Source organism: Dasypus novemcinctus, chromosome 5, assembly GCF_030445035.2.
Source record: "Dasypus novemcinctus isolate mDasNov1 chromosome 5, mDasNov1.1.hap2, whole genome shotgun sequence".
NCBI lineage: Eukaryota > Metazoa > Chordata > Mammalia > Cingulata > Dasypodidae > Dasypus > Dasypus novemcinctus.
Window position 1 is genome coordinate 145,678,692 of NC_080677.1, and position 15,875 is coordinate 145,694,566.

The 15,875-nt window shown below is 33.6% G+C and overlaps 1 non-coding gene across 1 annotated transcript; it reads right to left on the bottom strand.

The window, feature by feature from the left end:
* Window positions 1-264: 264 nt before the first annotated feature.
* LOC111763119 (U11 spliceosomal RNA) lies at window positions 265-397 on the bottom strand. Its single transcript, XR_002796052.1, has one exon. It is a non-coding gene; the product is annotated as a U11 spliceosomal RNA (small nuclear RNA).
* Between the last annotated feature and the right edge of the window lie 15,478 nt (window positions 398-15,875).

A 15,875-nucleotide genomic window follows, 5' to 3' on the forward strand; every position in this document is an offset into this window, starting at 1 on the left:
AGGCAAGTGTACTAGAATTGAACCATTAAGTGAATGGAGGCAGATAGTGGGGTCAGAGTCCTCACTTTTGGAGTGAGAGGTAACAGAAAGCAAACAGGAAAGGTTGGAATGATTGGAGTAGTAGAAATCAGTAAGAACTGATATATAGCTTATATATATATATATATATAGTTACACATAGGGATGTCTAGAGATATGTGTAGATGCAAAGGTTAGTTAATGCAATGTATTCTTTTTTCTTCTTCTTTTCTTTTTATTTTTTTTTATGGCACTGGGACCAATTATCAGCAGCTGCCCTAGCACCAGAAATTACGCTTCCAAAAGCTCTTGATGTCGATTCTGCACGAAGAGCAAGCCAGGCGCCCTATGGGTGTCGCTCACAACAAAAACCCTTTTTATCTCAATGTATTTATCAGCTGAAAGAACCTCAAAGAAATTATATGCCTCTAGCAACCAGAACACCTAGAATCCAGACCTTGGTCTCTAATACCATTCTCCAAAAAAGTAACTAGAGCTTATTAAGGAAATAGTTGACTCTTAATCTGGGATAGGAAGTATACAAGATCTGCCTAGAGCCTCTTGCAGTGCCAGAAAGTAAGGAAGTGCTAAAACAAACAACAGGGAAGCAGATTTGGCCCAGTGGTTAGGGCGTCCATCTACCACATGGGAGGTCTGTGGTTCAAACCCTGGGCCTCCTTGACCCGTTTGGGGCTGGCCCATGCACAGTGCTGATAAGCACAAGGAGTCCTGTGCCAAGCAGGGGTGTCCCCACATAGGGGAGCCCCATGTGCAAGGAGTGTGCCCCATAAGGAAAGCTGCCCAGTGCAAAAGAAAGTGCAGCCTGCCCAGGAATGGTGCAGCACACATGGAGAGCTGACACAACGAAATGATGCAACAAAAAGAAACACAGATTCCCGTGCTGCTGACAACAACAGAAGCAGACAAAGAAAAACATGCAGTAAATAGACACAGAGAACAGACAAGGGGGGTGGAGGTGGGGAAGGGGAGAGAAATAAAAAGAATAAAATAAAATAAAATAAAATAAAATAAAATAAAATAAAATAAAATAAAATAAAACAACAATAACAATGAACACACACACACATTGATGGCTGTAAGTCAGTGGGTCACAGAGCTAAGGGTAAGAGATCCCAGTAGGCAATGCTGGACCAGTGACCAAAGACGGAACAACAACAAAAAAATTAGTTTTTTATAATGTAACCCAAAGTATAAAGTTAATATCCAAGAGTCCATATTTACAATGAGTGGATAATTTGGTAAATGGGGTAGAAACGACAAATATCCTATGTAGAACAATTGCAAATAACTTATGAAGATAATCTGTCCTCAGAGAGGGTGAGCATAAATCCCCATTCCTTAAGTATGGACTGTGCATAGTGACTTCCTTCCAAAAACTATAGTATGGGAAGGTGGGTAAGGGGAATAACTTTATAATAGAGAAACCTGAAACACACTACCACAGTCAGGTAGTCAAGGTTAACATCAAAGGTGAAAGTCAGGGTGATAGTCTATAACTTTGAAATGGTGTGATGAATATGTTACTTCTCATGTGGCCTTCCTCCCCAAATCCCATAAGCCCAGTCTAATAATAAGGAAAACATCAACAACTTCCAATAGAGACAGGTCATATGAAACATCTGATCCATAATCCTCAAAACTGTCAAGGAATCAAAAACAAGATAAGCCTGAGAAACCATCAGGGCCAAATGAAACCTAAGGAGACATGACAACTGAATGTAATGTGGTAACCCAGATGGGCTCCTGAGTCAGAGGAAAAGACAGGCAAAAACTAAAGAAATCTGAATAAACTATAGACTGTAGTTAATAATAATATGATCTATGATATGATTAATATAATACAATATAACATAATATAAATCTGGAGTATCTTGCTATGGCAGACAGCAAGCAAACAAACACCGAAGCAAAAACAAAAGCACTAATCATTATGATATACCAAAAGTACACTGGAGCCAACTGAACATGCTAATGACCAAAGCTGGACTAATTTTAACAACAAAATTAATAAAATCTCCTAAAATATGAAGTAAATACTCATGAGCTCAAACTGAAATAAATAAAAGATTAATAACTAAATAAATGAGGAAGACTAAGCAAATTTCCCATGCAGAATTACAAATAATTTATATAATAGATACACCTCTCTCAAGGAGGCAGAACATAATCCTACATTCTTTACTGTGGGATGCACATAGTGCCTTTCTGCCAAAGAGTACTAGATGGAAAAGGGAAAAAGAGTAACCTTATAATGTAGTGATCTGCCAAACACTATCTCAGCCAGGTTAATACTAAAAGTTATATTCATACTGATAGAATGTACCCTTAATATGATGGGATGAAAATGACATTTCACCATTGATTTTCCTGCCCCAAACCTACAACCCAGTCTAGTCAAGAGAAAAATTCAGACAAATACCCAATTGAGGGTTACTCTACATAATATCTGACCACTATCCCTCAAAATTGTCAAGGTCATCAAAATGAGGAATATCTGAGAAACTGTCACAGCAAAAAGGGGTCTGAGGAGGCCTGATGACTAAATGTAACGTGTTATCCTTGATGGGATCCAGGAACAGAAAAAGGATAATAATTAAACCCTAAGGAGGTCTGAATATAACATGAACTTTGGTTAATAATAATGCTCAACCTTGTTTCATTTATTGTGACACATGTACCATTCTGAGTTAATAATAGAGGAAAATGAGTGTGGGTTATACGGTGATTCCAGAGCATTTTTAGAATTTTTTGATAAATCTAAACTAATTTTGAAATGAAAAGTGTATTAAAATATGGATTAAAAAACATAGGATTATACATGGCAAATGATAAAACTTAAAAACTAAAATGAATAATTTAATGACCTATCAAAATTCAGCCATGCTCCACACAAAGGACTCAGAAAAGGTGAGCCTGTGGCAGTAGGAAGTCAATGCTATCATGAGATAATGAGAATTAGTCCCTTTGCTGAGTCCCAAAGGCATAATTGGAAAAAGAAAATCATTCACCTGGCTTCCTGATGCCAATGGTTTGTTTCAGATGTGCAGAAACTATGTTGATCATCCTGATCAACAAGATGAATGGGATAATTTATCAGAAATTTTTACATCTCTGAACTAATTTGGTGACATCATAATACAGTGGGAAATCAATTAATTAAGACAAACCAACAATGTTCTTGCTGGGATTGGGAAAGGGCATGTAACAAAGCATTAATGGATTTAAGGTGGAATCTATATACCTGTCAGAACGAAGGACTTGCTTTGAAATCTCCACCTTTCCTTTTCCCACTGTTATTTTTACCTGCAAACTGCACATGCCCGTCTCCTCATCAGCCCTGGCTACACACACACACACACACGCACGCACACACACAACCGCCCAGCCTCTGATCTTATTAAAATAAGCTTGATATTTTGTTACTTTACCTCCCCTAAGTTTTACCTACCTCTCACAATTTCACTCCTGTCTTCTCATTTTTCAAGAAACCTTATCCAAGTAGGTGTCCTTTGATCTAACCTGTCCTATGTATATAGCAAGTATTATATGATCCACTTGTCACTTGGATACATTATTTAACTTCATCTTTATGTTTTATTTTTTTTAGGAGTTTCTAAGGATTGATCCGAGGACATCATACGTGGGAAGCAGGTGCTCAACCACAGATCTATGTCTGCTCCCAACTTTGTTTTTTAATGTACTCCAATCATCTCTGTCTTTTTATATTGCAAATTCTTAAAATTACAAGAGTCTTGCACGGTGCTGTGGACATAGAACATGTCTGTCTTGCTAAATTGGCATGAATTGATGAAAAGAACCCAGAAACTTTCAGATAATTTTCATGCTGGCTGTGTACAATCTCATCAAAAATCTAGAAACACCAGCTCCAACTTTAAAAAAACAACTGAAACTGATCACTTATGAGTTCATTCTCAGTAAATTTGATGGAACTAGCAGGTTCAGGAAGCTCCTCTCAATTAATTAAGTTCAGAGACTTTAATACAAGTTGTTGATATAGTAATAACATGTACTTTTTAAACAATATTCCTTAATCTTATTAATGATTGAATTCTATTGTTATCAAAGGCTACTTATTATTGGACTTCAAAAACCTATTTCCTGCTAGTTGAAGTGGTCTTGTGCATATTTAACAAAATCTTAACCACCATACCCTGTTTTTATGTAGCTTCATGTAAACTTTTCCACTTCACAGCTGCAGGATGTTACTATGCCATAGGTGACAAATACTCGATATTATGCCTCCTTTTTAGACTGAACTTCCTCTCTTAATTACTAAATTCAGCTTTTCCTTCACATCCTGCTGGTTCATTACTCATTTTCAATTATGAGTCAGATTTATTCTGGAGTTTAATTACCTCTTTGGTTTAAAATTATAAATTTAACTTGATTTTTAACCCTTTAACAACATTTTAAGTTCAATGAATAAGGTGTCTTTTTTTTTTGTCATGAGGACTGGTGCTTTTCATGGCTACACAAAGAGAAAATGGAAAATGTAGATTAAAACTGTATAAAGACAGCTGAACTGTGCTTTTCTTTTTATACTGCCCCTCTAGCATGATGTATCAAAAACTCCTGTTAATTCAAACATAACTTGCCCCAAACCACAAAATTATTGAAATGCTCTATCTTGATTATTTTCCAGGTTATTATTTACTTACTTGGGAAACAAATATATGTTCTGTATATAAAATATTTGTGGATCAATCCCAAGCCCCAAGCTTCAGATTGTCTAATAATCTGTTCATATCATTTGAGTTTACACCTCATTTTTTATTGGAATGTCCATCTTTTAAGCCATATCGATTCTTACTCTAACAAATATAAATAATAATGTTGAAGATGTAAAAGGTAATGTAGTACTGAGTATACTGCTGCTGCAGCCAGCATTTTTAAAGGCTCCTTATAACTGAACTAATCTCTTAGTCTGGTGACATTTCCTTTCATGTTGATAGAAAAGTAACCAAGAGAAAAAAAAAAGTGGTTATTAGTATCATCTGAAGTACATCAAAATGTATCTCCAGCAACAACAAAAGACAACCCACTTTGAAAATCAGCAAAGGACTTGAGTAGGTATTTCTTTAAAGAAGATATAAAAATGGCCCATAATTGCATGAAAAGATGTTCAACATCATTAGCATAAGAGAAATGCTTATCAAAACCTCAATGAGATGATACTTCACACAACCCCCCCCCAATTAGGACGGCGATTAAAAAGTTGAATATAACAAGAGTTCTCAAATATGTGGAGAAATTGGAACTCTCATCTGTTACTGGTGTCAATGTCAAATGTGCAGCTGCTGTGGAAAATGGTTTGGTATTTCCTGAAGGTTGAACATAGAATTACTATATGACCAGCAATTCCATTCTTAGGTGTATATACACCAAATAATTTTAAGTAGGGACTCAAATAATTTTAAGTTGACACTCAAGGTGTCAATATACTTGTACACCAACATTCATAGAAGCTTTGCGTACATTAGCTACAAGGTGGAAACTACCCTAGTGTCCATGAAAATGAATGGATAAACAAGATGTGGTACATACATAAAAAGGAATTAAATTGTAATACATGCTAAATCAAGATGACCCTTGAAAATATTATGCTGAGTGAAATAAGCCAGGCACAAAAGACAAATATCGTATGATTCCACTTATATAAAATATTTAGAATAAACAAATCCATGGTGAACAGAAAATAGATTAGAGTTTACCAGGGACTAAGAGAAGAGGTTATGGGGAGTTTTTGCTTAATGGGTAGAGAGTTTCTGTTTGGAAGTTGAAAATTTTTGGTAATGGACGTTAGTGATAGTAGCAGAACATTTTAAATGTAATCAATGCCACTGAATTATATGCTGAAAAACGGTTAATTGCAAATTTAATGCATGTGTATTTAGTGATACATATATATGTATAATCATGATAAAAAATAAATTTAAATGATCTCTTTTTCTCTTTCTCCCTTGGGAGAAAATTATTTAGTTTCTCTTTTTTTTTTCTTTTGGCTTTAGAATATTGTGGTTAAATGTTGTGGGTTTTTTCCTTTTCTTATTTTTTTTAAATTATAAGGCATAACATGCTACTCTTGACATCCTGTAAGGGCTATCTTGGGAGAAGGAGATAAATTCTGGGAGGTGAAAAGACAATCATCAAACATTTTTATTTATTTTTTATTATGTTATTATTATTTAGTTTTAATTTAATTTAATTTTATTGGCCAGCCATTGAAAGGACCTTTTACCAGGAAGCCTTAGTATTTTAATCTGATCTTAAATCTTCCTCAGCCTTGAGGAGTCCTAATTTAAGCTGTGTGGTTTTCAAGAAGTACACTGAATTCCTTGATTATGCTTAAATATAATGAGTAGGTCATATACATTGAAAAACATTTATTTTTGAAAGTTTTTCTATCCTTTTTGCTATCCTCTTTCTAGTGTAGACCCAGATTAGTACCCCTAAATGAATTATCTGCAATGCTCTAGAATGGTATCTCAAATAGGTAACTGTACTCCAGAAAATCTTATTCATACTCCAAGGAAACTGCTCAGGAGTAAATTCGGGTGATGATATTTCTTTTGCTTGGATCAAAACTATTCAGTCCAAATGCTGTCACTGCAGGTTTGCTAGTTTCAGTCTCTATATGATTTCAATTTCCTTGGTCTAGGAATAGTGTAAGAAGAGAAAGAAAGGGGTTTACTTAGAACTTTTATAATAGACAGGGAAAACAGTGGAATAGGCATCTGGAATTTCCATAATGCTTTAAAACATTGATTAAAAACCATTTGTCAGGCAAAGAAAACCCCCCTAATGAAAGGGTGAGTAAAAAGTTACAGAAATAGGAAAGATCTAGGGAAACTCTTATCTCTGTAGGACTCTGAAAATAGGGTAGGAAAATAACTCCTCTGAAAATTTAAACTTCAAATGTACAGCTAATGGAGTTGTGTAATCCAAATTTATGCTTCCCTCATATTTAAAAAAAAAAATTCTAAATTTTAAAATCTCTAAATATCACAGCAAAAGATATGTTGAATATCTCTGAAGTAATATTCATGACTCAAATTATAAAACCAATCCTCAAGGAAAAAAAAATAGCTACAAAATCTAATCTTACAATAAAAACTATAATTTAAAAAGAAATGAATATGGTAAAGTGTTAACATTTGTTAATCTGGTTTGTGGAAATCTGTTTTACTTTTACATAATTATCCGGAATTTTCCTTATGATTGAAATATTTCGTAATTAAAATTAAAATATTCCATTTTAAACACAATCAGCTACTATAAATACTTAATGGATATACAATTGGATTCTAAGATTATTCTGGATACCTGAGGTCAAATTCGTTTTCTGTTTCCACCATGTTCTTTCTTGAAAAGGTTGTATTTGTCCTGCCCTGTATCATTTAAGAATGCCTAATCTTTTACATGATAACATCCTCAGATTCAAGTAATGCTCTCCATATATGGATATTGATCACAATTAAGTGATTGAAAAGTTTAGAGTTTGATTCAGACAAATATATCAATGCTTATTTTAATTTAAAAGTATCATATTTAAAACATTTAAATGAGAATTTTGGTATGAATAACAAATTAGATAATTCAAACAAGACTTTATACTTTTGACATTTAGGAAAGACAAAATATGTTTTATAGAATCAGCTTGAAGTTATCACTAAGCTAGTTGAGATAAGAGAATCACCAGGCAAGTATCTAGGGCGAAGAAGAAGAATCATTTATATGAAACTATCATTTGGGATGCTTTTACCTTAAAGACGTTTGACAATTCAGTAATGATTGCTGAAATGTTGAAATTCTTAGTTCTGCTTGGATTCTATGCCAGCAACAACTACAGCTACCTGCCACTGCATGGATGCATTTTATAAATATGAGGTTCAAGAAAAGAAACCAAACACAAAAAAATTGTTTTTGATGGAAAGAAATGCTGTTTGATTTTATTATATAATGTTCAAAAACATATTAAAAAAGTTATTATTTTAAGGGATACCAGCTAAGTTGGTAAAACTTTAAGAATAAAGTAACTGTGGAAGTTTGAATAATGGTTACATTTGCCATAGATGAAGTAGGTAGTGATGGGAATTGGATATGAGGGCCTTCTGGGTAGCTTTACTCAGTTTATTATATTGATATTCAGTTTCTGATACAATATTGAGCAGAAAATTTTTATTTTATAATCTTTAATATATGATATTAAACAAGAAAATTTATAAAGAGGAGGATAATTTGTGAGCTATATCAAGTGAAATACTATGCCATTTCATGAGAAAATAGGAGTTGGAATTCTTTTTCCATAGACCAATAGGTTTACTTTCAAATTGGTAAAAAATCAGAGGATGTTGGGTATTCTCTGATGTAGCAGAAAGCCCTAATTCTGTGTAGTGCTCTTCAAGATGATATTGGGAAAATATCAGGGTTAATGCTTGCCTTTATAAACCAGAAGCTATTTAGACTTCTTACAAATGAGAAATTGGCTTCTTCATTGAGGTTGTATAAAATCTTTGCAAAGAACATTTAATGCTTCCCTTAGTATTTGAAGAAATATATTGAGAATGATCCACCTAGTTTCAAAGTAATTCAAGTCATGGATGCTCCAAATATTTTGAAGGGCTGAGACATATGATAAGTATGACAGAGGCTGAAACATAGTAAATATCCCTGAGAATTTAAAATAAATAGGAAAAATATTTGGTACCTCAAGCCTGAACCCAACTGAAGTTTTGCATTTATTAACTTGAAAAATACCGCCTCTTCCAATAATTGTCAAGAAGGTACAAATGGGACATCTTTCTTTCCCTGATGTTGAAAACATAACGATGGGTACTAATTTTAAGCTTCCTGATTCCTAAAATCTTCTTCTGTTTCTTAACCGTATCTCCTACATTTCTATTTTAAATTCTCCCCACTCCCATGATAGTTATAACCAGGCTTAATATTGAATGAGGATGGTTGTAGAAGCAAAGCTGAAATGCATCAACTTTTTAAAATACATTCTGAAACATGACTTGTTGGTTGGTAATTTTAATAATGTGAAGTTTCACAAATTGAAACTGCTTAATATAAATATCACTTGGGAATCTCCAAAGATAAAAATTCTAATACCCTGAATATAGTAGGGAATTTTCATATATTCTAAATCTCAAGATATTTTAGTCAGTTTTTCATAATTAAAGATTAGTTGTAGATGTGCTAATGTATCACTTGGCATTTTTAGAAGACTAACATTTGCTTATAAAAATGAAAGAAACTTCATGCTTTTCAAAAAATAATTTGTTGTGTGGATTATTTCTAAGACAATTGAAATTTGAAATGTGGAACTGCTTGATGAGTATCTAAAGATGGTGACCTTAGGTCTTTAAGTATGATTTCAAATGAAATCTAATATGGATTATATTATGTTTCACATACTTCTTTAAAGGAAATGTGCATAATACATAAATACTTCTCATTATTTTTTATTCTCAACCTCTCCCCATTCATTATGACCATTTGAAAACACTATAAGAAAAGATGGAATTTTATCATAAAACTTTTGAATATTTTACTGCAGGTATAGGAGGATCCAAGGAAGAAAATATTGATCAGTGAGCATGAATGAAATTCAAATAGAATCTTTAAAATATGGTTTTGGTATTACATAGTATATGGTGATTCAATGATGACAGGAGATAGAACCTTATAAAATATGTGCAAAGTAATTTCATGCATCAAGGCAATTTCTGTAAGAGAGACAAAATATTGCCTTGTGGTTACTAGTCTGCCTAATTAATGTGTTATTTCCCTCCCTCCTTCCCTCAGTCCTTCCCTCCCTCCTTCTTTTCTTACCTACCTACCTCTTATGTTTATTCTTTCAGTGAAGTAAAATTTAATTGATATTCTTTATATTGGAATAACCTAAACAGTTAACAAATAAATAGACATAAGCTCTACACTCTACTTTCTGGGAATTGTTCAATTTGCACAAATCTCTTTCTAGGAACATATACTTCATACTGGATAAGTACCCATACTCATATATAGTGGGTACTATAGCACTTCTCAGTCTAAATATCCATAATACTATGCCAAAATAGCAAGCTGCAATATATTTATTAAAATTTTTATTAATTAATTTTTATTCTTAAAGAAGCTTTAGATTACATATATGTTACATCAAAAATATAAGGGATTCCCATATACCCCACCCCCCACACAACTTTCCCAGATTAGCAGCATCATTCATTAGTGTGGTAAATTTGTTACAACAGATGAGCACATATTGAAGCATTGCTATTAACTATGGTGAATAATTTACATTATGGTTACACTTTGCACTGTACAATTGTATAGGTTTTTTGACAAAATGTATAATGGCCTGAATCAGTCATTGCTGTGTCATGCAGGATGATTCCATTCTTTTTCTGTGCCAAGTATTTGGGTTGAAGGCATTAAAATGATAGAATATTCCTTGTTGTTAACCTTACAATGCAAAAAAATTGGAAACTTATTTGGAGTAGATAACATGATTTCTCTGCTGGAAGCTGTCTGGGCACAACTTCAATGGCTTCTCACTGTGCCAGCAAGCAAAATATCTATGCCTTCAAAGATATTGATTACATTTTTTATGAAATTAGAAAATTTACAAGGGACATTTTCCATTATCATAGGACACCTTGAAATGAGTCTTGAATCCTTTTTTGCTGAAACAGGATTTCAATTACTCATTTTCTATGTCTCCTCCTTTTGGATTCTGATTCAGGGGCATATTTGTAGTATAGAAAGCCTCTACAATTACGATGTGATTTTTGTTACCAATATTTTGATGTGTCCACTGGAAATACTTGAGATACTCATTCTATTGAATGCCCTTCCTCGAATATTATTCCTTTAAATTTTATTGACACATCCTGAAGTCTGAGAATCTAATGATACTTTATAACTTACATCTCTAATGCTCAAGTAAAATTTTAGATGTGATCATATGTACCTATGAAATACACATAGAAATAACATAGAATAGTACATCTGAAATACACACACACACACACACACACCGTTTAATTCCTCTACCTATATCTTGGGATTCCAGCAAATTACTTTCTGTAATGAACTGCAGGTACCTTTTGATTAGCACAAGGATGAGCATTTGGCTGTTTATCATCTTTCCTCTACCAATGTGACATCTCTGCTGATTACTCACATTATGGCTAATTTGCAGCTTATAATCAGTCCTAGTTTCTTAATAAACGTCTCATTAAGTGATGGGAGCTGTCACTCTACCTCCATGTTCCCTTTTCCCAGTATAATCTGTGACCATTTTGCTTAAAAAAAAAAAGACTGCTGGACGTCACACGTGTCATTTGCAATCATGTACTAAAGCTTCAAAGGGGGCATGTAAAGTAAATGCCCTTCACAATTCATTATTTCAAAGTGGAAAAGTAATTAATCACCATATTGTTGCTTTGTTTTCACATTTTAGACTTTGAATTAAGAATGTACTTGAATGAGTTTTAAGTGGGAGAGACATTATGTCTCTGAGTAATGGTGAAAACGATGAGGGTGATGATGACAATGTATTTCACTGTATTAACACTCTTAAGTTGAGAAAAAGGATTTATGCACAGGTATCTAGAAAATTCCAGACTTTTAAAGAATAAGGAGCCTGATGAAAGAAACTGTGGCACCGTTGCTGGAAGAAATTTGACATTTAAATAGAATTCCCCTCTCTTTTTTAAATTTTTTATTAAAAAAATTTTTATGGGTATCCCTTTCAAGCCTCCAGCCTCTGCCTACATGTCGCCTAACTGGCCAGATTGCCCCACTGTTGGCTGCCTCTCAGTACCCATCTGGGTACCCCTACACTGCCCTGATTGCTCCACAGCCAGCTGCTGGATTAGTGCCCGGCTGAGCACCCCGCTGTCAGCCAGTTTGCCCCCTCCCCTCTATCCCAGTGCCTGGTTGGGCCACCCGATGTCAGCCTAATGACCCTGCTGCCCGCCACTCTCTCTCTGCCTGGCTGGTGCCCCATCTCCAGCCGTCCTCTCCAACCACTCCTGCAGCCCTGGGGCTTCCCATATACCCTGCAGGCCTGCTTGCCTTCCTGCAGCTTCTGCAGGAGGAGTGCCGCCTGCCTTTCCCTGCTCCACCATCTTGGATTCCCACATGGGGGTTTTAAGAGTTGACTTAACATGTACAGGAGGTGAGGAACTAACAGTAAGTTCATAAAACATAGGTAAGGAATTTTTTACACATTCGGGAACACCTGCGACAGGAAAGCATGAATGAAATTGTGAAATAAAATTTTTTTGTGTTTTTAATTTTTCAGTAAAAGTATTTGGATACTACCTCTAGTCCATGTAATAACTTCTAAAGTGGACTTCTTAGAAATGATGCTTGTGGTGATAAAAATAATTTTATTGTATTTTACTCCTTCTTTACTACAAAAACACATTTGGTAAGACTCAAATTATCAGTCTGAGGTTCAGGGAGGGGAAGGCAATATTGTCCCTTAAGTATGGGGTACAGAGAATCTCTGCTTCAACATGAGAAGATAGGTTAGAAATTGACTTCTGACTAAAATAATATTAAACTGAAAAATTTCTTGACTTTTAAATGATTTTTGACAAATTACTAGGTTATTTTAAAAGTAGTTCATGTACAAAATACATACAGGAAGAATGTGTTTTAATCAATACTTTCAAATCCTTAACCTATGTTTTTCGGACTTTAAATAAAGATTTTAAAATTCAAATTTTCAATACAGGTTATTATGTCTTAATGTTTCTTATGAAAGGCATCTTTCAAAAATTTTAATTAGCATCCTTTTTCTTGTTTAGCAATACTCTGTCATTTGATTAGAAAAATTATGATTAGATTTTATTTTCTTTAGTTTTATTTTGCTTTAAAATATCTTAATATATAGCTCTTCCTTAACAATAGCCACTTTCTGCCTTACATAAGTAAAAATATTCTATCTTTAAAGTAATATGAAATGTGTACTGTCCCACTGTACTTTTGTAGGTAAAAAATGTAAGGATGCCTAGATGCTTAAAAGGAGGAATTAGGCAAGTAATGTTTATTAAGCATCTCATATTCTTCAAGGACTTTACATAGCATAGGCTATTTAATTCTTACCATAACCTTACAGACTATTTCATCATTATTAAGATTAATTAGAGAATTAAGCAATGTGCTTCTCATAGGTAAGAATCATTTGAGTGCCAGTATTTTAGCTAATTGAACTTTGTTTTTAATTACTTTGAAACAATATATCAATTTTAAAATAACTTACACACATTCAATTTTGAATCTTTCTATCCATGATCATTGAGCTACTTCTCCAAAAAATATTTTAATGATTTTCCAATGAGGTTGTATGTATTTATCCATAAATATCTTGTACATATTTGTTCTTTTTTATTTTCCTTACATTGTACTGTAAATGGCAAATACTTAAAGCATTTTGATTTTTGTTGGTTGCTTGTATATTGCCATGGCATTTTTTTTGTAAATTGACCTTACATACAAGAATGATGTTAAATTCTCTTAACAATTTTGGTAATGTATCATTAAAATCCTTGGGTTTCGTTATATTGTCAATAAAATTATTTAATTTACTTTCACCAAAATGGCTAAAACCCTCCAAACAAAGATGAGAAAAATGGATGACAGTAAGTGTTCTTACCAAAGCATGATGTTTTACACACACTGGTATACCTGAGAAGCAGGGGCAAACTGCAATTGATTGCTTATCTTGCTAGATTGCTCCCATTCTTCTGCCTCCAACTTCACAGAAGTTCTTGGACCCACATTTTGGAACACTGTGAAAGAGTGATATATACCCTTAAATTTTCTTCGGGGTGACCATATTTAAATATACATTCAAGCAAATTTCTATTGTTATATCATTTAAACATTCACCCTATTTATAGTTAACATTTATTTGATTGAAGATGACCGTTTTCACACAATGTTAGAGTTTTTTGGTTAGATAGTGTATTAATTTCTACTAGTTCTGCTGTAACTAAATACCACAAACTAGATGGCTTAAAATAACAGGAATTTATGTCTTATAGTTCTGGAGGCTAATACTCTGAAAGCAGGATGTCAGCAGGTGCCTGGTGTTAAGATTTCAAGATGGAGGTACACAGTTGAACCTACAAATGATGGAATCTTTGGACAGATAGGTGGAAACATTACCAAAGTTTTTTCCCACAGTTCTTCAGATGCCTTGATATTTGCTGGAACAGTATCTGTACCATGCCCAGGATTTTAAAGTTTTAACCTTTTTTTTTTTGGTAATTAACCAATTACATCTCTGCTAGGTATGTAGTTTCAACCGATACAGTACAACAATCTCTCTTACTCTGGAAATTTTTCCTTCCACAGTTTCCAGGTACTATCAGTTGTTCAAAGCACAGATAAAGTCTCAACCTGGTGTGACTGTTTTCCTGGTCTTTTGTACCTCTTACTAGCCTGTCCATCCTTAAAAAGCAACTTAGCATGTAGAGTATGACTAATGACAATTGGTATTTAATTTTGTATTTCAATGTTGTGCACCATTTTTGTGTAATTTTCAATTAGAGTAGGTGTTTCACTAGGTCATATATATGCTGTATATATGTTTTTGCTCTGTTCTTTAGAGTGCCCGACAGACTTGCATACAGAAGACTACATTTCTGCTTAGGTTTTAAACAAGAGATTACAGTGTTATGAGTGGTTGGATTAAATTTGATGATTTGTAAAATTAATAGAGACTATTTTACAAGTGAAGAATAGAAATGCAATTGTGCTGATAGAGGAGATGCGGTTTACATTTTATGAAATCTCAAGGAATAAATGGGTTTTGCCTAACCACCTAATTCTGAGTCTCGCCTCACATTTGGGCAATTCCACTTTCTTCTCTTTATCATCAATTTCCTTTTAATATTATTCTCTGTTACTATCTTAGTTTGTCAGAGCTACTGCTACAAATGACATATAATGGGTTAGCTGAAATGACAGGAATTTATTGGCTCATGGCTTAGAGACTAGAAAAAGTCCAAAACCAAGATGTCAGCAAAATTCTTCATGAATATTTTAAGTAGAAAAGTTGTGGGATCATAGAAAAATTGTGCAGAAAATCTATAGTTCCAATATACCCACAGAGTTTAACCTATTAATAACAATTTGCATTAGTGTGGTACATTTTTTACAATTGATGAAACAATGTTATTATAATTATACTAGTTAACTATAGTGTATAGTTTACATTAGGGATCACTATTTGTGTTGTATAGTCTTCTGTTGTTCATATTTTTAAGTTTTATTCTCCTAACATACATACAAACCAAAATGTTCCCTTTTAACCACATTCTAATATGTAATACAGAGCTGGTGATTACATTCACAATGTTATGCTACCATCACCATCATTCCTTATTTTTCCATCACCCCAAACTGGAAACTCTTCACCAATAAAGCATTAACTGCCCATTTCCTACCTTCACCATGGCCCTTGGTAACCTGTATTCCAGTTTCTGATTCTATGAAATTGCTTATTCTAATTATTTCATATTAATGAGAAACAAAAGGATGACTATTATATGATCTCATTAATATGAAATAATTAGAATAAGCAAATATATAGAGTATAATCTAGGGACTGGGTAATATAGTAATTTCAGTGGTAGATGAATATTGTGGTTAATAATACAAATACAAGAATGTTCCTCTATTAGAAGGTGTTAAGCATGTCATGGGAAAATAAAACTAATTCAATTTATAAAGCATAGTTAACAGTAATATTGTAAGAGTAGCAAAGGCAAAAATGTTACTGTATCAGT